Below are 24,163 nucleotides of genomic sequence, written 5' to 3' on the forward strand. Positions count from 1 at the left end.
GCAATATGCAAATTATGAATGCTTTCTAACTGTCTCTTGTTTCATACAACACTATGCTTTCTGAGCCTTAATTTTCTCATTTGGAAACTTGGGATAAAAATCTTCACCTCAAAAAATCGTGGTAAGGTAAGGATCAAATGGGATGTCACATGAGTGGCAGAGGCCATTAGCTGTTCCCCGGAATCCATTCTTTCTTTCTCTTACAGCATATAAACACTGTAGTGTACCAATGGCCACCAGACTAAGAAAAAATACATCTTCCAGTCTTCTTCACAGGTAGGTGTGATCAAGCAATGAAGTTCACAGTGGGATGTGAGCAGAAGCTATAAATGCAACTTTCAGATGTTGCTTCTGAAAGGAAGGAAAATTCCTCCCCCTACTCCTTCCCTCTTTCCAGTTGCCTGGAATATAGACATAGAGGTGAGACATCTTGGACCATGTGGGTGGGAAGACACCCTACATACAGCAGAGGAATAAGATAGAGCCTGGGTCTCTGTCTTTTTGGCAAAACCATTCAGATCTTGGACTGTTAACACACAGACTGTTATGTGAGAGAAAAATAAATTTCTGGGTTTTTTTGAGACACTGCTATTTGGTATCTATGTTGCAGCAACACACCTATATCCTAATTAGTGGAAGAGTGAGAAGATCCGAATGATACATTAGAAAGATCTTCCTGGTGATGGCAGAGAGGAGAGAATAGAGGCAGGGAACTTAGAAGGAGGGAGACCACCTAGCTACCCAGCCATGTGTTTCTTTTGCAGAGATTTTGGATGTTGTTAAGTCTTGCCTGGCCTATGGATTTTTACAAGAATCTTGAACTTCAAAGTCAAATAAATTAGAGGCACACTAAGTTTCAGTTAAACATGATTCTTTATGATAGGTATGACAGGTGTTTTCAGCATTATAGAATTTTATGCCTCTTACAATAGAGGGCTGAAAATAAAGTGATCTTCAAACTTTGAAAATGGGCCCTTTCATCATAAAGCCTCTAGTATTCATGGCTACTAATATTCTAGGGAATGCAGTTCAGGAAACATGATCCAATGCCTATTAGATTTAAAGGCACCTCTCCAGCCCTATTGAAAATTTTAATCTGAGATAACATCCAATATAAATAGTCTGCAAAGCATTTCACAAAGAAGGATGTAGGATGTTTGTCGGATACAAGGACTCAGTAAACGTGCACATGAATACGCACCCTCTTCCACAAACTAGAACAAAAAGTTGCAGATACACCAAATACCATTTAGTATCAGTATTCCTCCAATCGGAGTTAAGCTTTCAGTTTTGTTGCAAGGTGTGAATGAATAGGACAAGGATGGAAAAGGCTACAAGGTACTACCTTGCATTACTTGGGAAGATCTTCATGAGGAAAATCCTTGCAGGAACATATTATAAATGGCATGACTAATCTCATAGCAAGAGATGAGGCTGCATGGTGGACAGCCTCCTTGCTCAGGGAGATCATGACAATCTAAGAGGCAAAATGAATGGAGGCAGAACAGTCTGTAGAATCAGAATCCTGTGACTTTGGCCTTGAGAGTGTTTGATCTGGTAGGAGCTCTTTTCCATGAGTAACCGAGTCCCGTCCAGCACTTATGGGATCAAATGGCACTGTAAATTGGATCAGCAGTTAACGTCTCAATTCTCTTCCAATGTAAGGAATTCTCTTCCAATGTAAGGACCAATGTAAGGAAAAGCAACTCTGTTTAAATCCTTCATAGCAAAACACTTTGTGCAGAATCCTCAGGGGAAAAAAATCTTAAATCCCAAGTCCATTCCAATTATCCCTATGGTTTTCTCAACAGTATAGCTAATCCTCTGTGCCAGCAAAAGCCAGTTTTCTTTCATTGTTTCGGTCCATGTCGGCAAAGGAGTTCTTAGATGCAAAGGAAACACACACAGAGGTGTCATCCTACACTTGACACTGTGACTGTGGTGACAGGTTTTCTCCAGCTGTCAGTTTCTGAAGCATTTCATTTCATTTGATGCTACCCAACTCCATGCTGAGAAGTGACAGCCAACCCCTTTTATCCTTTGTAATGTCTTCATTAGTAACAGCAGTAATGAATTACCTTGGAGAAAAGGGGTACAGAATAAATGGTAAACATTATAAGTTAGGGTCTCTATGTGGATATCCTCTATTATTTCCTCCAATTAGACTTGAATTCTTGAGCAGTAGGAGTTTTGAATGCTGAAAAAGTAGGGAGAAGCTTCAATTTCTTCTCTACCTTTTGGTCACATAAGACATCCTCATATTCATGCACAGTTTCCTCATTCTCTTCTATGGGTTGGGTCATTACCCACCTAACAACCCCAAAAGCAAGTACGAATTGTGTCTCCACACTGATGAAAGAAATCAAAGATGACACAAACAGATGGAGAGATATACCACATCCCTGGATTGTAAGAATCAATATTGTGAAAGTGACTATACTACCCAAAGCAATCTACAGATTCAATGCAATCCCTACCAAATTACCAGTGACATTTTTTACAGAACTAGAACAAAAAAATCTTAAAATTTGTATGGAGACACAAAAGACCCCGAATAGCCAAAGCAGTCTTGAGGGGAAAAAACGGAGCTGGAGGAATCAGACTCCCAGACTTCAGACTATATTTCAAAGTTACGGTAATCAAGACAATTACTGTATGGTAATGTCTGTTATGGTACTGGCACAAAAACAGAAATATAGATCAATGGAACAGGATAGAAAGCCCAGAGATAAACCCACGCACCTATGGTCAACTAATCTATGACAAAGGAGGCAAGGATATACGATGGAGAAAAGACAGTCTCTTCAATAAGTGGTGCTGGGGAAAATGGACAGCTACATGTAAAAGAATGAAATTAGAACACTCCCTAACACCATACACAAAAATAAACTCAAAATGGATTAGAGACCTAAATGTAAGACCAGACACTATAAAACTCTTAGAGGAAAATATAGGAAGAACACTCTTTGACATAAATCACAGCAAGATTTTTTTTGATCCACCTCCTAGAGTAATGGAAATAAAAACAACAATAAACAAATGGGACTTAATGAAACTTCAAAGCTTTTGCACAGCAAAGGAATACATAAGCACGACGAAAAGACAACCCTCAGAATGGGAGAAAATATTCGCAAATGAATGATTAATCTCCAAAATATATAAACAGTTCATGCAGCTCAATATTAAAAAAACAAACAACCCAATCCAAAAATGGGCAGAAGACCTAAATAGACATTTCTCCAAAGAAGACATACAGATGGGCAAGAAGCACATGAAAAGCTGCTCAACATCACTAATTATTAGAGAAATGCAAATCAAAACTACAATGAGGTATCACCTCACACCAGTCAGAATGGGCACCATCAGAAAATCTACAAACCACAAATGCTGGAGAGGGTTTGGAGAAAAGGGAACCCTCTTGCACTGTTGGTAGGAATGTAAATTGGTACAGCCACTATGGAGAACAGTATGGAGGTTCCTCAAAAAACTAAAAATAGAACTACCATACGACCCAGCAATCCCACTACTGGGCATATACCCAGAGAAAACCATAAATCAGAAAGAGACATGTACCACAATGTTCATTGCAGCACTATTTACAATAGCCAGGTCATGGAAGCAACCTAAATGCCCATCGACAGACGAGTGGATAAAGACAATGTGGTACATATATACAATGGAATATTACTCAGCCATAAAATGGAACGAAATTGGGTCATTTGTTGAGACGTGGATGGACCTAGAGACTGTCATACAGAGTGAAGTAAGTCAGAAAGAGAAAAATATCATGTATTAACGCATATATGTGGAACCTAGAAAAATGGTACAGATGAACCGGTTTGCAGGGCAGAAATAGAGACACAGATGTATAGAACAAACGTATGGACACCAGGGGCGGAAAGTGGCGGGGTGGTGGTGGTGGTGGTGTGATTAATTGGGCGATTGGGATTGACATGTATACACTGATGTATATAAAATTGATGACTAATAAGAACCTGCTGTATAAAAAATGAAATAAAATTTAAAAAAAAAAAGTGTCCAGGTCTATACTACAAGAAGGTGACTTCTTTTTAAGGGCTGTGGAGAAATTCTCAAGATAAAAGAGAGTCTCTGTCAGAAACTCTGATAATATGCATCATGAAAAACTTAAGGGTTTCTTGATCAAATCTTAGTTTGGAGAACAGCAGTTTATATACAGTTAATGAGGTTTCTTTTTTTGTAGGGGTTCGGAAGCCTTTAATAGGACAATGCATACTGTGAAACTTCAAGGGGAAAAGAAGATATAGAGAGTTTTCTGAATTTATTTCATCCCAGAAACCTTTGTTCTGGGCCTAAATAGTTCCATGAAACATTGATTTTTTTGAAAAGCCTAAAAGAATCAGTTAATCATCAGCTTTTATGTCTAAGGAGCACATAAGTAGCAAAAACTAAAAGTTTTTAGGACATGTCCAAGAGCCTGGCAATCTGACCAGAGTCACACTTTTGGTGAGGAGGTTCAGCCTGACAATGTTTTGGCAGAGAAATAATCTCAGCCTTGGGACTGTTACGAATAGTATAGCAGTAAAGTTTGCTCAGTCTCAGAGATAGGGTGCAGGATTTGTGCAGGTCCCACCTCTCTGGTTGGAATTCTCCCCTCTCTCCTATTTAAGAGAGGGAATGCAAGTGTACAAGAGTGACACTATTATAGGGATGCAACTCACGATCATCTGATCACCTCTAAAATGCGAAATGGTGATTCAAAAAGGTTATACTTGGGCTTCCCTGGTGGCGCAGTGGTTGAGAGTCCGCCTGCCGAAGCAGCGGACATGGGATCGTGCCCCAGTCCGGGAAGATCCCACGTGCCGCGGAGCGGCTGGGCCCGTGAGGCATGGCCTCTGAGACTGCACGTCCGGAGCCTGTGCCCCGCAACGGGAGAGGCCACAACAGTGAGAGGCCCACGTACTGCAAAAACAAAACACAAAAAGGTTATACTTTACTGTTTGAATGACAACCTTAAAATTGCGCATCAGATTTCAAAATGGCCCTGTTAGTGATAATTAATGGCCCAAAGGATCCTGGAATGGATTTGCGGGATTCCCGTGGGTTTTTGCTGTCATTGAGTTTGTGAGTGTGTGTGTGTGCATGGATGGGCACAAGAAAATGCTCAGGTTCACACACATGTACGAAAGTGCTGGATTGGAGGGCTAGGAGGAGAATCCAGAGAAGGAGAACTAAACCTGACTCCTCTAAAATCTTTAAAACTAGTGAGAATCCCAGAGACTACCATTCTTTTGAAGCTTCTATATCACACCTTATGGGATTTTGGTTATCAAATTATCATAGGTCATGGACACCAGGATTTGGCCTTGTGAACTTTTGCCCTATGCTATAGAGAAGTCTTCGCTTCGCATCTTACTTAGATTTACTGCATCTGGGGAAATGTGACAAGCAATTAAATATCGTTTAAGTTTTAAGGTCGACTAGGAGTAATATTTTGAAAAATATAAAATGAATGTGATAGGCACCTTGGCATAGTGATTAGGAATATGGATTCTAGAGCCATCCTCTCCGAGTTTGAACCTAAGCTCTGTGCCCATGGGCCAAGTTATTTACCTGCTCTGTGCCTCTGCTTTCTTGTCAGTAAAATGGGAAGGATAATAGTACCCACTCAGGGTACTCAGGTTGTCATAGGATGACATGAGTTCATATTTGGAAAGCTCTCAGAATAGTGCCTGATACTTAATAAGTATTTCTTACATATAAAAGTATTTTTAAATGTGTTTCTCATTTGCTCTCTTGCACATCATGATATTCAGAAGTCATTCCACTGTATACACCGGGAACACTGGCAAGCCAGTGCCCCTGGGGAAGCAGCAGAATCGGTGCAGGGAACCGTTAGCCCCCCGGAGAGAAGCAGCTGGCCCCAGTGGACCACAGCAGGAACAGGGAAAGCAGGCCCAGAGTCACGTATTACAGCTGCCCCAGTAGCAAGTTTCTGAAAGGGGGCTCAGAGTGGCAGCTGAAAGGCTAAGCAGAGTGGAATCTTCGGCATTTCCAGCTAGGGCTATGGGAGGAAGCAGCCTCCCAGATGTCCCTCCTCCCCACTCACCAGCACTGATGGGCCCCTCAGAGAAGACTTGGCAGCTGGGGCACGATGAGGCGAGGGAGGCCTGCACCTAGCTCTCTGTCTGCTCCCCTTGGGTGCCCTGAAGTTCCGAGACCCTGTGGAGGCACGTGCAGGAGTCAGCTGACAGCACTGGGGGGTGAGTTCACTCCAGATGCTGCTGTGATGAGAATAAACACACCTTATAAGCCAAGGGCTGGCGGTCAGGCTGCCCAAGCCAGGATTCAGCAGGTCACAGGCGCTGACACAGATGCCTCCTGCAGGGAGCAGAGGAAAGGGATGTCTGAAGACAGAATATCCCCCTAAAGACGCTAGACTCAGATACCTAAAGAGACTTCCAGTTATTTTATGTAACTGAGTTTACAACCAGATCGTTTTTTCAGAGGGGTAAATGTTTATGAGGAAGATCAAATAAGCTATAGAAAAATAAAGAAACTATATTTTTGCACGTCTTAGTGCAGTGTGATTTAAATACACATCTCTACAATAGAAAAATTCATATGAATAAATAAAGATGCGTCTTGATAGCCAATAGCCTGTAAGGTGTTGTGCTACATGCTCAGAGGGCTAGAAAGTTGAGTCAGACAAGGGTCTTGTCGTAGTATTCAGCAAAGAAAAGGACGGTCCAGGACTGAAGAGATGGCGGAGCTCAGGTGTGGTGTGTTGAATTGAAGGGGTGCTTGAACCTTATGTGACCATGTCCAACAACGAGCTGGAAATGTAAGGCTGGAGCTCAGGCGAGAGGAGAAAGATGAAGACACTGGGAGCCCATCTACCTAGAGGTGATGACTAAAGCCTCAGGATTTCCAGGAAAGTTGGAGAGAGAAAAGGGCCGAGGTTACATTCATTCATTTATTCAACAAACACGCACCAATCCCTACTTGGTTCAGGTGTAGCAACCAGTGGAAGGAAGGGTGGTGAGTCTGGAAGTGGTCATGGTATTGCCCAAGGAAAAGCCTAGAATCTCACTTCGTTGTTCCCCCATGTGGCAGAGACTACTTGGGCTGGCCGGTTGCCAAGTTCTTCTCTTCTTAAGCATCTGTCTGGACCACATTTCCCAGTCTCCCTTATACTAGATTGGATATATGAGCGAATTCTGGCCAGTGGCACTGGAGTGTTTGCAATGTGGCCTCTCCCAGACTAGACCCGTGTATATGTCCACTGGCCCCCTTTTATCTTTTGCATAAAAACACAATTGCTTTCTTTCCACAACTGCCAGCTTAATAAAGACACACCGAGAAGCTAGGACTGAGTTACTGTGTGGGGCAGAGTCCTCACCCACCCTCAACTGCAGTGGATGTGAGGCCATGAGTGAGAAATACACTTTTATTGTTAAACCACTAATGTTTAGAGTGTTTCTCTTTCAGCAGCTAGTGTTATTATTTACCTTATAAATACGAACCAGGATGGATCCGACTCCCTAGCTCACACTAACCAAAACCCATGAAAGGCTGGGGTAGTTAGGAGAAGGCCCATTTATTCATTCAAATTAACAAGTGTATCTGTCAAACAGACCAGGAATTCTCATGCTTGCACCATCCAAGCTTTCTCTCCCTGTCATCTCCCTGTCAGACTGCTTGGGAGCCAAACATAATCCAAAGTTTTTAATCTGCTGGCCAGGAGTGATCACTGCTGGAGGACCGGGAACGCATGGAGTTCATACAGTACATGCTCTTGGTCTGTATGAAGATCCAGGGAGGAATGAGGACATTGCTTGGTAAGCATGGAAGCCAAACAAGTGCACTTAGATGAAACCAGGGTTTAATGGCAAAGAGCTAAGAGACTCGGAAGCATCCCTCTCATGAGAACGCTTTCCCAGTGTGATTCAAAAGATTTTGAAGCCTGACAATGAAGATTCCCTATCAGATAATTCTCGGACAGGTCCTGCCACTCCTCTTTTCTCCCTTTTTTATGATTTCCTAGATGCTTCTTTTCCACTTCCACCCCCATTGGAAGGACATATTCTCTCACTAGCTGTGTCCATATGTTTAATCAGGGCGCCATTCTGTCTCCTCTCACTGTTTGCTCATCTTACAGCCCCCTGGATTGTGGTTGAGGGGAGGCAGCTGGAGAAGCTCTTTGAAGGCTTCCAAGGAGGACCAACCCTGGGCACCATGTTAAATAGGGAGGAATAAGGTGGGCAGTTGCTCTCCCAGGGATGACAGCCCAGTAGGGGAGACAGACAGGTAAGTACATAAACACCCAGGTTGCACTGTGGTGCTGTAAGGGCAACCGTAGAAACAAGTACAAGGAACAGTTACAGCTCAGAGGAAGGTGTGACTAACTCTTCTTGGTCAATGGGCATAAGAGAAAATGAGGGAAGACTTCCTGTAGGAGGTGATAATTGAGCTGGAACAGTGATGGAGGTGTTCCAGAAAGGAGAAATAACACAACAAGGGAAAAACACATAAAATGCTCGTGGTGTCCAGGAGACCATACCAAGTTAATTATCTGGTGGGTGAGGGAGAAGTTGCTGTAACAAAGTACCACAAAGTAGGTGGCTTAAACAGCAGAAATGTATTGTCTCACAGCTCTGCAGGCTAGACGTCCAAGATCAAGGTGTTGGCAGTGTTGGTTCCTTCTGAGAGCCTTGAGGGAAGGACCTGTTCCACGCCTCTCTCCTCTCTTCTGGTGGTTTGCTGGTAGTCTTTGGGGTTCCTTGGCTTCTAGAAGCGTCACCGTCATCTCTGTCTTCATATTCACATCACATTCTCCCTGTGTGCATCTGTGTCTAAATTTCCCCTTTACGGGAGGACCCCAGTCATACTGAATTAATGCCCACACTAATAACCTTATTTTAACTTCATTATTTCTATAAAGACCCTGTCTCCAAGTAAGGTCACATTCTGAGGTACTGGGGGTTAGGAGTTTGACACGTGAATTTTGGAGGGGGCACAATTCAACCTATAACAACCTACATTTAAAGGACAGGCTAGAGAAAAAGAACAAAAGGGTCAACCAGGGAAAGAGCAGGAGAATGCAATGTAAGAAAAAAGCAGGGACATAGCCGCTTGTTCCTTAAGGGCGGCTCAGTGGAGGTACCAGATCCCAGCTCTGATTTATACCCTTCACTTCTCTGAGCCTCATTTTCTCATTTGCAAGATAGGGGTAATACTGCTTCCCCAGAGGGTTGCTGTGAGGATTAAATGTGATTATGTACATAAACTCTTAGCATATTACTATATATAAATATTACTATATTTTAACATATTAATATATGGTATGTATTTTATATATAGTAATATGTAAGTATCAATTTACTATATTTTTAAATAAAACAGCATTCAATAAATAGTAAATAGTAGCATAAAAACTGGATTTAGTCACACAGTAGTGACGTCATTAATATGCACGTGCTACGTTATGCCAAAGGAGCCTGGACTGCCATCAGTTTACTCCCCAGATACACAACATCATTTAAAAGACGACACCATGGAGGCTGCTCCTGTCTCCCACTCTGTGTAGAGCTTGTCAAATTCCATATTTGCCTCACGTGAACAAAAACCTATGGGAATATACAAGTGCAAAGAATGTGAATTGTGGCTGCAAAACAGGATTTCAAAACATTCCCCTTTGTACTTTCTGTGGAAATTAAACATCTGATTTGACACCTCGTGAATCTTTTTCTCCAGGTTGTTTGGTTGGGATTTAACGCAGTAACTGATCTGCTCAGGAAAGCAAAACAAAAACCTGCCTTGCTCTGCGCATCTAGTGGACGCGATATCCAAGAAGTAAGTTCCTTTTCCTTCAAACATTCCTATCACCAAAGAGATCCCAAAATCCTTCATTTAGCACAGCAACTGGCTTTTTTCTCGGATGCAGTGTGAGAACTTGTTTAGATGCCACAGAAGCTCTCTTGGAAATGTATTTTCTGATGATCATGGCACTCTCAAATGATGCTTAAAGTGGCCATCTACATTGCGGCTTGTCATGTTAGACCTGGAGAACTGAGTTGGTTTAATCTGACCTTTGAGACTCTCCCAGCCTCCAGGCCCTGGCACTATCGATACTTTACAGGTCTGATAAAGAAGCCCATGGAAAGAAGCCTTGTTCCCTCTGGTAAAATCCATTTAAGCGGCGTTTCTGAAAGCCACAAACGTTGTGAAACATGACCACTGTCTAAACATTTGTGAGATATGGCACCCCACATACTTCTTTTTTTTGCTTTCAAAACAACTTTATTTTCTATCAGCCCTAAGTCTTTTTGCTGTAAGAGTAGAACCACTCTTTTGCCTTACTCATCCTCAACTGCTCTAAGCATATATACAAGCAGCCTGTTTGGAACAAAGGGAAAATTCCTAGGTGCTGCCAGTCATAGTGAGTTGCCCACCCCCTGCTGCTGCTTTTAATGGGTGGAGAGGACCAAGATGCGTGGAGAGCTTCTCCACGTTGGCCTTTTTAGCTATATGTCAATGCACGTTCATTTGTTTCTTCCACCACTTGCTCTCATGCTCTAGCACCCCTCCTCCAGAGGTGGGCCCTCACCCCTCTTGCCTGGATTCCTGCAGCAGTCTCGGGATGGTCTCTCCTCCACGTCAGTACCTTTGTTAACTTGAACTCTTAAGGCCCAGCCTTTACCTGGGGCTTCTGGACACTCACTAGTCTCTGTGGCCCTCAGAATAAAGTCCAAATCTCCTCACCTATTTTTCAAGGTCCTTCAAATCTGTTCCCAAACTATATCCCCATATGCTCTTGTTCCTTGAGAACCTTGGCGTGTGCTTCGCTTATTCTCTTCCCTCTGAGGGGAACCAGGCCCCCATCTCCCTCAGGGCTCAGCCTACCTCCTGCATGAAACCTTCCTGACAGCTCTACATAGGAGTGGCTCCCCTCCCTGCGGATCCCAGTAGCCCCATCTCTCTGCTTCTCCTAGGGCTCCTATTACTTTCTACTTGATACTGTTACTGAACACACAGCAAGCCAAAACGCTGCTGAGACGCCGAGGTTTGCAGCAAAGAGAGGGCTTATTTGCAAGGCAGCCAAGCAAGGAGATGGGAGAAAAAGTCTCAGGTTCCCCTCCCCCTAAAGGCAAAGGGCTCAGGGTATTTATGGGATAAAGAATATAGCAGCAGCACAGTCTGAGGCATGGGGAGAATGGGGAAAGGTGATTGAAAAAAGGTGCAGTAATTGTGATTCTGGGCAAGTGTAACTAAGCTCCAGGCCTCTGCATTCAAACATAGAGTCCCTTAGCATGATCTGAGGGTGAAGTTTTCGGACCGCTGATGTCAACAGGTCACCAAGTGGACACTCACACATGTCCAGGTAGAGGGTCAGTGGTCCTATCCAGTCCTAATCAGCTCAGTTCCAACTACACACAGCCGACTCCAAGTTCCTGCAAAACAGCTGACAGACATATTCTTGTTTAGGCTACCTGCTGCTTGGAGGACCTGCAAGTCTTTTGTAGCAACAGTTAAAAGAACCCCTGGCACTGCAACAAAGAGTAGTCCCCACTCCCCTTAATTAGAGAAAGCCCTGGTGCAGCAACGAAGACCCAAAGCAGCAAAAGATAAATAAATAAATAAATTTATATTAAAAAAAGGGACCTTGATTAGTGAAGGCAGGTGAAATGGACTTGACTGGTGATTACCTGAGGTTTCACTACCATATTTACTTGTGTATCTGCTCAGCTCGCTCCTGGATTGTGAGCTTCTTGAAAACAGAGACACATCTGATTCATGCCCCCAAAGTATCTGGCACAGCTTCTTATACACACGGCAAACACCAGGTCAATGTCCAGGAGTGACTGAATGCCAGGCAGTGGGACAGACATGAGGGCAAGGAAGCCTTACGAGAGATTTTTTTGGCATCTCAGCAAGTTTTTATGTATTGTGGATGCTGAGTTTTCTCAGCTGAAATTAATCTAGAAACAGGCATTTACAGAGCAAATCATTTTCATATGAATTCATACTTGCAGCTAATGGATGAAGTAAAAACATCAAAAATCTTCATTGGAAGGAGTACTTCCCAGAACCTGTGCTGCCAGTATCCTTGTCCCAATGGTAAGCCACAGCCACCTCCCACCTCTTCAGGAAACCCTCCAGCCCTAGCAGCCATGTGGCTGACAGGGCCTTGGTGCTCTGGCTGCATGTCAGGCCTGTGCCTCTGAGGTGGGAGAGCCGAGTTCAGGATATTGGTCCACCAGAGACCTCCCAGCTCCACGTAATATCAAATGGCGAAAGGTCTCCCAGAGATCTCCATCTCAATGCTAAGACCCAGTTCCACTCAACGACCAGGAAGCTACAGTGCTGGACATGCTATGCCAAACAACTAGCAAGACAAGAACACAACCCCACCCATTAGCAGAGAGGCTGCCTAAAATCATAATAAGTTCACAGACACCACAAAACACAGCACTGGATGCAGCCCTGCCCGCCAGAAAGACAAGATCCAGCCTCATCCACCAGAACACAGGCACCAGTCCCCTCCACCAGGAAGCCTACACAACCCACTGAACCAACCTTAGCCACTGGGGAAAGACACCAAAAACAATGGGAACTATGAACATGCAGCCTGCGAAAAGGAGACCCTGAACACAGTAAGATAAGCAAAATGAGAACACAGATAAACACACAGCAGATGAAGGAGCAAGGCAAAAACCCACCAGACCTAACAAATGAAGAGGAAATAGGCAGTCTACCTGAAAAAGAATTCAGAGTAATGATAGTAAAGATGATCCAAACTCTTGGAAATAGAATGGAGAAAATACAAGAAACGTTTAACGAGGACCTAGAAGAACTAAAGAGTAAACAAACAATGATGAACAACACAATAAATGAAATTAAAAATTCTCTAGAAGAAATCAATAGCAGAGTAACTGAGGCAGAAGAATGGATAAGTGACATGGAAGATAAAACAGTGTAAATAACTACTGCAGAGCAGAATAAAGAAAAAAGAATGAAAAGAATTGAGGACAGTCTCAGAGACCTCTGGGACAACATTAAACACACCAACATTTGAATTATAGGGGTCCCAGAAGAAGAAGAGAAAAAGAAAGGGACTGAGAAAATATTTGAAGAGATTACAGTTGAAAATTTCCCTATTATGGGAAAGGAAATAGTCAATCAAGTCCAGGAGGCACAGAGAGTCCCATACAGGATAAATCCAGGGGAAACACTCCAAGAAACATATTAATCGAACTATCAAAAATTAAATACAAAGAAAAAATATTAAAAGCAGCAAGGGAAAAACAACAAATAACATACAAGGGAATCCCCATAAGGTTAACAGCTGATCTTTCAGCAGAAACTAGGCAAGCCAGAAGGGAGTGGCAGGACATATTTGAAGTGATGAAAGGGAAAAACCTACAACCAAGATTACTCTACCTAGGAAGGATCTCATTCAGAGTTGACAGAGAAATTAAAACCTTTACAGACAAGCAAAAGCTAAGAGAATTCAGCACCACCAAACCAGCTATACAACAAATGCTTCAGGGACTTCTCTAGGCGGGAAACACAAGAGAAGGAAAACACCTACAATAACAAACCCAAAACAATTAAGAAAATTGTAATAGGAACATACATATCGATAACTACCTTAAATGTAAATGGATTAAATGCTCCAACCAAAAGACATAGACTGGCTGAATGGATACAGAAAACAAGACCCATCTATATGCTGTCTACAAGAGACCCACTTCAGACCTAGGGACACATACAGACTGAAAGTGAGAGGATGGAAAAAGATATTCTATGCAAATGGAAATCAAAAGAAAGCTGGAGTAGAAATTCTCATATGAGACCATATAGACTTTAAAATAAAGAGTATTACAAGAGACAAAGAAAGACACTACATAATGCTCAAGGGATCAATCCAAGAAGATATAACAATTATAAATATTTATGCACCCAATATAGGAGCATCTCAATACATAAGGCAAATACTAACAGCCATAAAAGGGGAAATCGACAGTAACACAATCATAGTAGGGGACTTTAACACCCCACTTTCACCAATGGACATATCATCCAAAATGAAAATAAATAAGGAAACACAAGCTTTAAATGATACATTAAACAAGATGGACTTAATTGATATTTATAGGACATCCCATCCAAAGACAACAGAATACACTTTCTTCTCAAGTGCTCATGGAACATTCTCCAGGATAGATCATATCTTGGGTCACAAATCAAGCCTTCGTAAATTTAAGAAGATTGAAATCATATCAAGTATCTTTTCTGACCACAATGCTATGAGACTAGATATCAATTACAGGAAAAAACCTGTAAAAAATACAAACACATGGAGGTTAAACAGTACACTACTTAATAACCAAGAGATCGCTGAAGAAATCAAAGAGGTAATCAAAAAATACCTAGAAACAAATGATAATGAAAACACGATGACCCAAAACCCATGGGATGCAGCAAAAGCAGTTCTAAGAGGGAAGTTTATAGCAATACAATCCTACCTCAAGAAACAAGAAACATCTCAAATAAACAACCTAACCTTACACCTAAAGCAATTAGAGAAAGAAGAACAAAAAAGCCCCAAGTTAGCAGAAGGAAAGAACTCATAAAGATCATATCAGAAATAAATGAAAAAGAAATGAAGGAATCAGTAGCAAAGATCAATAAAACTAAAAGATGCTTCTTTGAGAAGATAACCAAAACTGATAAACCATTAGCCAGACTCATCAAGAAAAAAAGGGAGAAGACTCAAATCAACAGAATTACAAATGAAAAAGGAGAAGTAACAACTGACACTGCAGAAATACAAAGGATCATGAGAGATTACTACAAGCAACTATATGCCAATAAAATGGACAACCTGGAAGAAATGGACAAATTCTTAGAAAGGCACAACCTGCCAGGGCTGAACCAGGAAGAAATAGAAAATATAAACAGACCAATCACAAGCACTGAAATTGACACTGCGATTTAAAATCTTCCAACAAACAAAAGCCCAGGACCAGATGGCTTTACAGGCGAATTCTATGAAACATTTAGAGAAGAGCTAGCACCTATCCTTCTCAAACTCTTCCAAAATATAGCAGAGGGAGGAAGACTCTCAAACTCATTCCACGAGGCCACCATCACCCTGATACCAAAACCAGACAAAGATGTCACAAAGAAAGAAAGCTAGAGACCAATATCACTGATGAACATAGATGCAAAAATCCTCAACAAAATGCTAGCAAACAGAATCCAACAGCCCAGTAAAAGGATCATACACCATGATCAAGTGGGGTTTATCCCAAGAATGCAAGGATTCTTCAATATGTACAAACCAATCAATGTGATAAACCATATTAATAAATTGAAGAATAAAAACCATATGATCATCTCAGTAGATGCAGAAAAAGCTTTTGACAAAATTCAACACCCATTTATGATAAAAACTCTCCAGAAAGTGGGCATAGAGGGAACTTACCTCAACATAATAAAGGCCATATATGACAAACCAACAGCCAGCATCATTCTCAATGGTGAAAAACTGAAACCATTTCCTCTAAGATTAGGAACAAGACAAGGTTGTCAACTCTCACTACTGTTATTCAACATAGTTTTGGAAGTTTTAGCCACAGAAATCAGAGAAGAAAAAGAAATAAAAGGAATCCAAATTGGAAAAGAAATAAAAATGTCACTGTTTGCAGATGACATGATACTATACATAGAGAATCCTAAAGATGCTACCAGAAAACTACTAGAGCTAATCAATAAATTTGGTAAAGTAGCAGAATACAAAATTAATGCACAGAAATATCTTGCATCCCTATGCAAGAATGATGAAAAATCTGAAAGACAAATTAAGGAAACACTCCCATTTACCATTGCAACAAAAAGAATAAAGTACCTAGGAATAAGCTTACGTAAGGAGAAAAAAGACCTGTATGCAGAAAACTATAAAGACACTGATGAAAGAAATTAAAGATGATACAAATAGATGGAGAAATATACCATGTTCTTGGATTGGAAGAATCAACATTGTGAAAATGACTATACTACCCAAAGCAATCTACAGATTCAATGCAATCCCTTTCAGACTACCAATGGCATTTTCACAGAACTAGAACTAAAAAGTTCACAATTTGTATGGAAACACAAAAGACCCCACATAGCCAAAGCAATCTTGAGAAAGAAAAATGGAGCTGGAGGAATCAGGCTCCCAGACTTCAGACTATAATACAAAGCTACAGTAATCAAGACAGTATGGTACTGGCACAAAAACAGGAAAATAGATCAGTGGAACAGGATACAAAGCCCAGAGATAAACCCATGCACCTATGGTCACCTTATTTTTGATAAAGGGGGCGAGAATGTACAATGGAGAAAAGACAGCCTCTTCAGTAAGTGGTGCTGGGGAAAATGGACAGCTACATGTAAAAGAATGAAATTAGAACACTCCCTAACACCATAAACTCAAAACGGGTTAAAGACCTAAATGTAAGGCCAGACACTATAAAACTCTTAGAGGAAAACATAGGCAGAACCCTCTATGACATAAATCACAGCAAGATCCTTTTTGACCCACCTCCTAGAGAAATGGAAATAAAAACAAAAATAAACAAATGGGACCTAATGAAACTTCAAAGCTTTTGCACAGCAAAGGAATACATAAGCACGATGAAAAGACCACCCTCAGAATGGGAGAAAATATTTGCAAATGAAGCAACTGATAAAGGATTAATCTCCAAGCAGCTCATGCAGCTCAGTATCACAAAAACAAACAACCCAATCCAAAAATGGGCAGAAGACCTAAATAGACATTTCTCCAAAGAATATATACAGATTGCCAATAAACACATGAAAGGATGCTCAACATCAGTAGTCATTAGAGAAATGCAAATCAAAACTACAATGAGGTATCATCTCACACCAGTCAGAATGGCCATCATCAAAAAATCTACAAACAATAAATGCTGGAGAGGATGTGGAGAAAAGGGAACCCTCTTGTGCTGTTGGTGGGAATGTAAATTGATACAGCTACTATGGAGAACAGTATGGCTGTTCCTTAAAATACTAAAAATGGAATTACCATATGACCCAGAAATCCCATTATTTGGCACATACCCACAGAAAACCATAATTCAAAATAGTCATGTGCCACAATCTTCATTTCAGCTCTATTTACAACAGCCGGGACATGGAACAACCTAAATGCCCATCAACAGATGAATGGATAAAGAAGATTTTGCACGTATATACAATGGCATATTATTCTGCCATAAAAAGAAACGAAATTGAGCTGGTTCTAGTGAGGAGGATAGACCTAGAGTGAAGTAAGTCAGAAAGAGAAAAACAAATACCATATGCTAACACATATATATGGAATCTAAAAAAAAGTAAAAATGGTTCTGAAGAACCTAGGGGCAGGACAGGAATAAAGACGCAGACGTAGAAGATGGACTTGAGGACATGGGGAGGTGGAAGGGTAAGCTGGGACGAAGTGAGAGAGTGGCGTGGACATATATACACTACCAAATGTAAAATAGATAGCTAGTGGGAAGCAGCTGCAAAGCACAGGGAGGTCAGCTCGGTGCTTTGTGACCACCTAGAGGGCTGGGATAGGGAGGGTAGGAGGGAGATGCAAGAGGGAGGGGATATGGGGATATATGTGGAGATGCAAGAGGGAGGGGATATGGGGATATATGTGGAGATGCAAGAGGGAGGGGATATGGGGATATATGTATATGTATAGCTGATTCACTTTGTTAGAAAGCAGAAACTAACACAGCATTGTAAAGGAATTATACTCCAATAAAGATGTTTAAAAAAAAAATCTTCATTGGGCACTGTCTACCCAGGTACAAGGTTCAACCACGATTTTATAAACAATACCGCCTGCCATGCAGATCTGCCAGATAATTTCCCCCACTGTGACAGCCCTCTTTTGCTTTCTCTCATATATTCTTAGCAGTCCCCATGGTAATAGAACCTTACTCTGAAAACAAGATGGTTCTGTAGGGGAGGAAAGGAGGTGAGTGGTGTTTTTCTCTCTGACTTGTCCTGCTGTTGCTTCAAGTTCATTATTTGCATTTTGTCTTGGTTTTGATAAACTAAATTGCTTTTCAAGTATCTTGTTTTCTGGAAGTTCTGCTGAAATGCATTTGAAGACAGCTCAGAGCTCTTGGTGTTTGATGCCCCAGAAATCTACCCTTATTTGGGGCCCTGTAATTTTTCCCATGGAAGGCAGAAAGGCCCCATTTAGTTTGTATTCCCTACTGTGAACAACCATGTTTCCAGGAATAGAGTTGGCCAAGAAGAGCAGCAAAGTGAAGTAAGCACCCTGTGTTATGCCTCTGTGCTTGTGTGTGTGTGTGTGTGTGTGTGTGTCTGTGCGTGTGCGTGAGTGTGTGGATGTGGGTGGATGGAGAGAGTACTAAGCAAGGATGTGACACTGGGTGGTAACTTAACAGCTATGGGTGGAGAAGGGAAGAGGCATAGATACTGAAAAACGATCTGGAGTCTAGATAGCTCTCACCAACCCACAAGCATTACTATGAAGTCAAAGCGAGTAAAGCATGACCTGCAGCCACAACATGCCCAGACTGAGGATTTCACTTGGTGACTTTCTCTCTCTTTTGATGTTTATTTTGGCCTTTGATATTCCTTATTACTTCCTCTCACTTGAATCAATAGTCCTGAAGAAACAAATACAAATTTATTTGTGTACCCTTCCCTCTCCTATCCTTACTCTTTTTCTACTCATCTCCTAATGTTTGGGACTGTTCTGCTAGGAGAATTTCAGAATTTTCTCTTTGGTTTAGGTTCTTTGTTTCCTCTTTGCCTCTCTGAGAATCTCTTTTAAAATACTGAGATAATGAATCATTGATTATCTACTCACAATTAATATAGTGTTCCAAAGTTTCTTTCATAGAGAGAACACAAGGTGAGTAAAATCTAGGTTACCTGGAATCCCCTGACGCTTGCGATCTTCCCTTTACAATGAGGCTGCTTAAACTCCTGATTTATCTGTTGGTGGTTGTAAAATGCTTGGAATTGAACACTCTTTCTCTGCCTTTCTCCCACCTCAAGATGCCCAATGTCCTGAGATTGCCTCAGGCCCCATGGCATGGCATGGCCATGTAGCATCCCCCGAGACGCTATCCTGAGGAGTACCTCATACTTCACACCTGTTTTTCTTTTCTATTTTCTCCCAATCTCAAAGTTCTTGAATGTAGTTTTATCTTCTTCAAGTTGACTGGACAGGTATTCTGGTAAACTCATTCAAAATCTAGTTCTGATGACTAATAATGAGTTAAGAACTTCCCTTTTACCTTAAATATGTATATAAATAAGGGATCTTCATTTAGAATATATCACATGGAGTTTACTATCTGGACAAATTGTGTGTATATGTATGAGAAGGAGAGAGACAGACAGAAAGACAGACAAACAGAGAGAGAGGGAAAGAAAAGAAGAAAACAAGGGTCTTTCGGGCATCCTTTAAATTGGGCCGTATTCACCATCATGCTGCCTAACTTTATAATCTGTCATGGGAAGGCACTAGGTGGTAAGTATAGAGCCCTGAGTAGTGAACACGGTGAGGGAATAAGAAAATGGTTAAAGACCCTTGCAATGGGTTGACAGTCTGCCCACACCCACTCCCACCCCAGGTGCCTCCAGGTACACACCTGCTGATGCCATGGCCCCTGGAGCTGGAGCAGTAGTAGAGAGGGCATTTGTGAATCTGCTAAACACTCCTTTGCTAGTTGGTAGCATGTATGTCCTGTACATCGAATGAAAGAATTGACTTGTTCTTCAAAATTTAGTAGAGTTGCAAAGGATTTTGTCATGTAGGCTCATTAAATTTTGAATATATCACTGCATTCCATGAGGAAGCATCAACTCTTTAGTTACGTTCCCTGAAAAGCTTATAAAAACCCATTTCATTTCAAATGGTGTGAAGCAAAATCTTTGTTTGCTAGTTTTGCATGAAGTCTTATAACTGAAGTCCTGAGAAACGTCTCTGAGATTAATTAGTGGCTGTGATGGAGGTGTGAGTGTGGCATTCTGTCTAGGTTACAAAAACAGAATTTTGCACATTTTTAAAACATGATAGCTAAAACTAAGCTAATGGTGTTAGCTTAAAATTAGAAGGCTGGAACTAAAGATGCCTGTGGAAAAGACAGAGCTTGTCACTCACACATCTTCAATCTCAAGCACCTAGATCTCAACATTTTAAAATATAAGAGTAGAGCAATGCTAAGTGATTCTTTTCTTTCGGTGTCATTTTTCACCAAAATTTTCTAATGAAAGTAACAACCATGTTTTTAAAAGTCCCTTGAAAGGTAATTTTTTCCAAAAAATAATACCATATTTTATACAATTAGTATAGCATTTCAAAATTATTGCACATCATATATCTTATTTTGTCTTCACAGAATTGCCTAAGACAGATTTTCTCATCCCCGTTTGATATCAAGGAAATCGTCACCAGGTAGTAAGAACATTAACGCTAGAATCTGGATTTCTTTTGATTCCCCATTTTACATTGCTTTTATTAGCTCATAAAAGAAGGGGAAAGGAAACAGTACTAGCTGAAAAGTCCTAGCAGAGGTCCATGTTTCCTAAGTGTGGATATGATGGTACTGGTACTAATGTTTAACTTAGGGGTTCAAATTAAAATTCTTTCTCTACTTTTAGGTAATTTTCTGGTCATAGTTTTGGTAGTCTAACACAGTGATCACTAATTGTTTTAAATTTAAAATTCCTTTAGTAAAGCAGCATAAGAAATTATTTTAACAAATAAACTTTTACTTAAATAAATACCTACCTACACTTTGGGGATTACTGGATAGTACTAATTTATTATCAAGCAAAACTTAGCCCTCAACTTTTCTCCAGATTTTTATTAGAATTCCCCTTTCTGGTCTATTTTTAATTCTAAATGAGGGGCACAGTCCTTTTTAGGTTATCCCAGGGCTCTAATACTTGAAATTACCTTAGGTTTAAAATTCTTGATATATCAATGTATTAGAATGGCAGAACAGTAAACTCTGAAGTGGTAAGTTTATGAGTCTTTTTGTTTACTTGGATTTTTCATTTTTACAGTGGGAATGTATTGTACTTTTATAACAGGAAAAAATTTTCATACCATTTTAGATAAGCAAAGTTATAAAAAGGAGGAAGGGAGAGAGGGAGGAAGGAAGGAAGGAAGGAAGGAAGGAAAAAAAAAGAAGAAGATGGGAAAAAGAAGGCAAGACTCTAGTCCAGGCCTTGAGAAGAGCATTGTTAGACTGCAGTGATTATCTTGCTTTGTTTATCCTGCTGAGGCCACAGGGCCAGACCACACCCTTGAAGGTGATGTTTCCATAAAGGAACGAGTGTTCCCAGTGTTGGTAGTCCTGGGAAGAGAGGCTTAGTCTGGATTTGCAAAGCTCCATTTGGGGGTTAAGTTGGAAGGTGTAGAAATGCCGGAGAGCTCTGATTGGTGAGAGCTGAGTTAGCCCCGACCACAGGCAGGAAGAAGGCTGACTGTGACTTGTGTTGTATGGACTCAGTCGCCACATCTGTTAGACACTGATGGAGGGAACCTGCAGAAGGCCCTTGGCTAGGCTAGAGTGAGGACATAGTCACTGCCGATGGGTGGCCCTGGAGAGCAGTGATGTCATGAGGATGGTGGGCCTCAGGCACAGCGAGGTGGCAAGGTGGGATGCCACAGTGTTGAAACTGGAGGGGCGAGGGGCAGGGGGAGCATGATCCTGAGACAGCAGGAGACTTGCCAGGAAAGCCTGCCAGGAGACCCCTCGAGGCAGCTAGTTTCTGGGGGTTAAGCTGGTAGGGGTTGCGTGAGGGCAGGAGTGGCCCATATCATTGTCAAGTTAGATATAAAAAGCAAGCGTGACATTTTCTCATGCCTCAGACTTGTGAGACCTGGGACATTAAGTGGTGGGGAGTAGGCATGGATGAAAGGAAATGCATCAAAATGGGAATGGATGGCGTGGACATATATACACTACCAAATGTAAAACAGATAGTGGGAAGCTGCCGCATAGCACAGGGAGATCAGCTCAGTGCTCTGTGACCACCTAGAGGGGTGGGATAGGGAGGGTAGGAGGGAGATGCAAGAGGGAAGAGATATGGGGATATATGTATACTTATAGCTGATTCACTTTGTTATACAGCAGAACCTAACACACCATTGTAAAGCAATTATACTCCAATAAAGATGTTAAAAATAAATGTGAATGGAAATATGTGTAAGTTGTTGAATTAGAGGCATTTTTTTCTTCGTCGTTTTCTTTTTTTCCTGTAATTTTCAAATCATGTATAGTTTCTGCCACAATTAAAAATAGCAGCATGTTATCAAAGTTATTTGTTGTGTTTGGTTTCAGCCCTCAGGCACTGTTCAGTCAGGGTATCCTTGCTGCCTCTCCTAGTATTGCAGTTACAAAATTATTCTTACTATGTCAGTGTATGGAATTAGTCCTTTGCCAGCTCTCAGGGACCTGCTTCTAAGCTGACACTCTGTAGGCTTCAGCTCCTTCAGAGCCCTCCTTTCCCCCTTCTACACAGAAGAACAAAGGAGGCTAAATTGTATCGTATCTAAATACTCAGAAGAGGCAAAGCTGATTGTTATTTTGCAGAACAGTCAGGAAGTAACTGTTGACTGTACCCCTCAAGGGATCTTGAAACCTCTTAAGTTGCACAGCATATTTTAAGATCCAATAACTATTTGTTGAATGAACAATATAATCAATCAATACAGTAATTAATTCTCTAAGTAATTGCATGCTAGATATTACTTAGAATTTAAATATTGACTCCTTTGTAATAGCTCTGTATTCCTAATATTTTTCAGTACTATAGACTAAAGTTCACCAAAAAAGCTTCCTGAGAGACGTCATACATTGTAGAGTTATACTGTTCAATATAGCAGCCACTAGATTAAAATTTTGCATGTAGAATGCATTAAGATGTGTTGCAAATGTAAAATATGCACTGGGTATTGAATTATTTTTATTCATGTTTTTAAATTTTGGTTATATATTGAAATGATAGTCTTGGATATATTAGGTTAAGTTGACTATATTATTAAAATTAATTTCACCGTTTTTCTTTTTTAAAATATGTTTACTAGAAATTTTAAAATTGAATGTGTAGGTCGTAGGATTTCTATTGGAGAGCGCTATTGTAACAAACATTTTTAAAGGGCGGGGGGATTTACCACATAATTTTAATGTGATTTTATTGTAGTACTGAAAATCTCCTTTCTCATCCTTCTGCTGTAGGTTCTATTGTAAATCCTCATTTCTTCTCTTGGTAATGTAATGATTATTTGACAGGAAGAACATCATAAGATCAAGCAGCAGTATAAAAACAATGCTATACATATTAACTGCAAAACATGGGGTGGGTTAGAAGTTCAGGGACTAAAAGTACAAGAATTTTGTTTAGAGGAACTGAATGGACGGTAATAAGCCCATGGGAGCAGAGAACACCAAGCATATGAACTGTTGTGAATTTCTGAATATATATCCAAATGAGAGGGACTGTTATTAAGAAAGATTATTGTGAGATGGTGTAGTGAAGTATTGTATTTTCAGGTGTGATTTCTTCATTTTATGTCTTAAAATCTTGCAGATCTATTTTCAAACAAAGTGGACCATCTGTACTTGAGGTACTTTTCAGAAATCCCAATCTTAACTCACTATCAAAACCTTGATAAAAATGAATGATATTTGCAAATTGCCAAAGAGAATACTAACCATCCATCTGATAACATTTTAGTCAACAACTGTAATACATTTGGATTATATAAACCCAGTGACTTATCCAAATGTCCTCAGTTAACCACGGTTATATACCATGATCTCAACTACTTTTAATCAAGAGTTGATATAAGAAATGGCCATGGGAAATATATGTGAAATGTGTTTGCAAAACTGATATTGTCCATTGGATTTCTTGAAGTCTCTGTGATTAGGATCCATATGAATAATTTGTCCTTGATTTTAGAATCTGTAAAAAAACAAAGTTCTCTCCTTGAAAACTCATCTTTCCTTTTGCTCAACAAAGAGGTCCCATGACACTGCTCTTTTGCCTTGGGTAATCATAAGCTCAGAATTAATTTAGTACTTAATTGTGGTAATAGTTTAATTTCTGGTTCTTGATAAAA

At 40.7% G+C, this 24,163-nt stretch overlaps 1 long non-coding RNA gene across 1 annotated transcript in view; it reads left to right on the forward strand.

Moving 5' to 3' along the window:
* The window catches only part of LOC307193766, a 212,038-nt gene extending 190,326 nt beyond the window's left edge, over positions 1–21,712 (forward strand). The window contains exon 3 of the long non-coding RNA XR_013830408.1: positions 20,427–21,712. This is a non-coding gene — a long non-coding RNA (uncharacterized lncRNA). The remainder of the gene's footprint in view (positions 1–20,426) is intronic.
* Positions 21,713–24,163: the final 2,451 nt, after the last annotated feature.

This window comes from Stenella coeruleoalba (genome assembly GCF_951394435.1).
Source record: "Stenella coeruleoalba genome assembly, chromosome: 11".
In the NCBI taxonomy this organism is placed as follows: domain Eukaryota; kingdom Metazoa; phylum Chordata; class Mammalia; order Artiodactyla; family Delphinidae; genus Stenella; species Stenella coeruleoalba.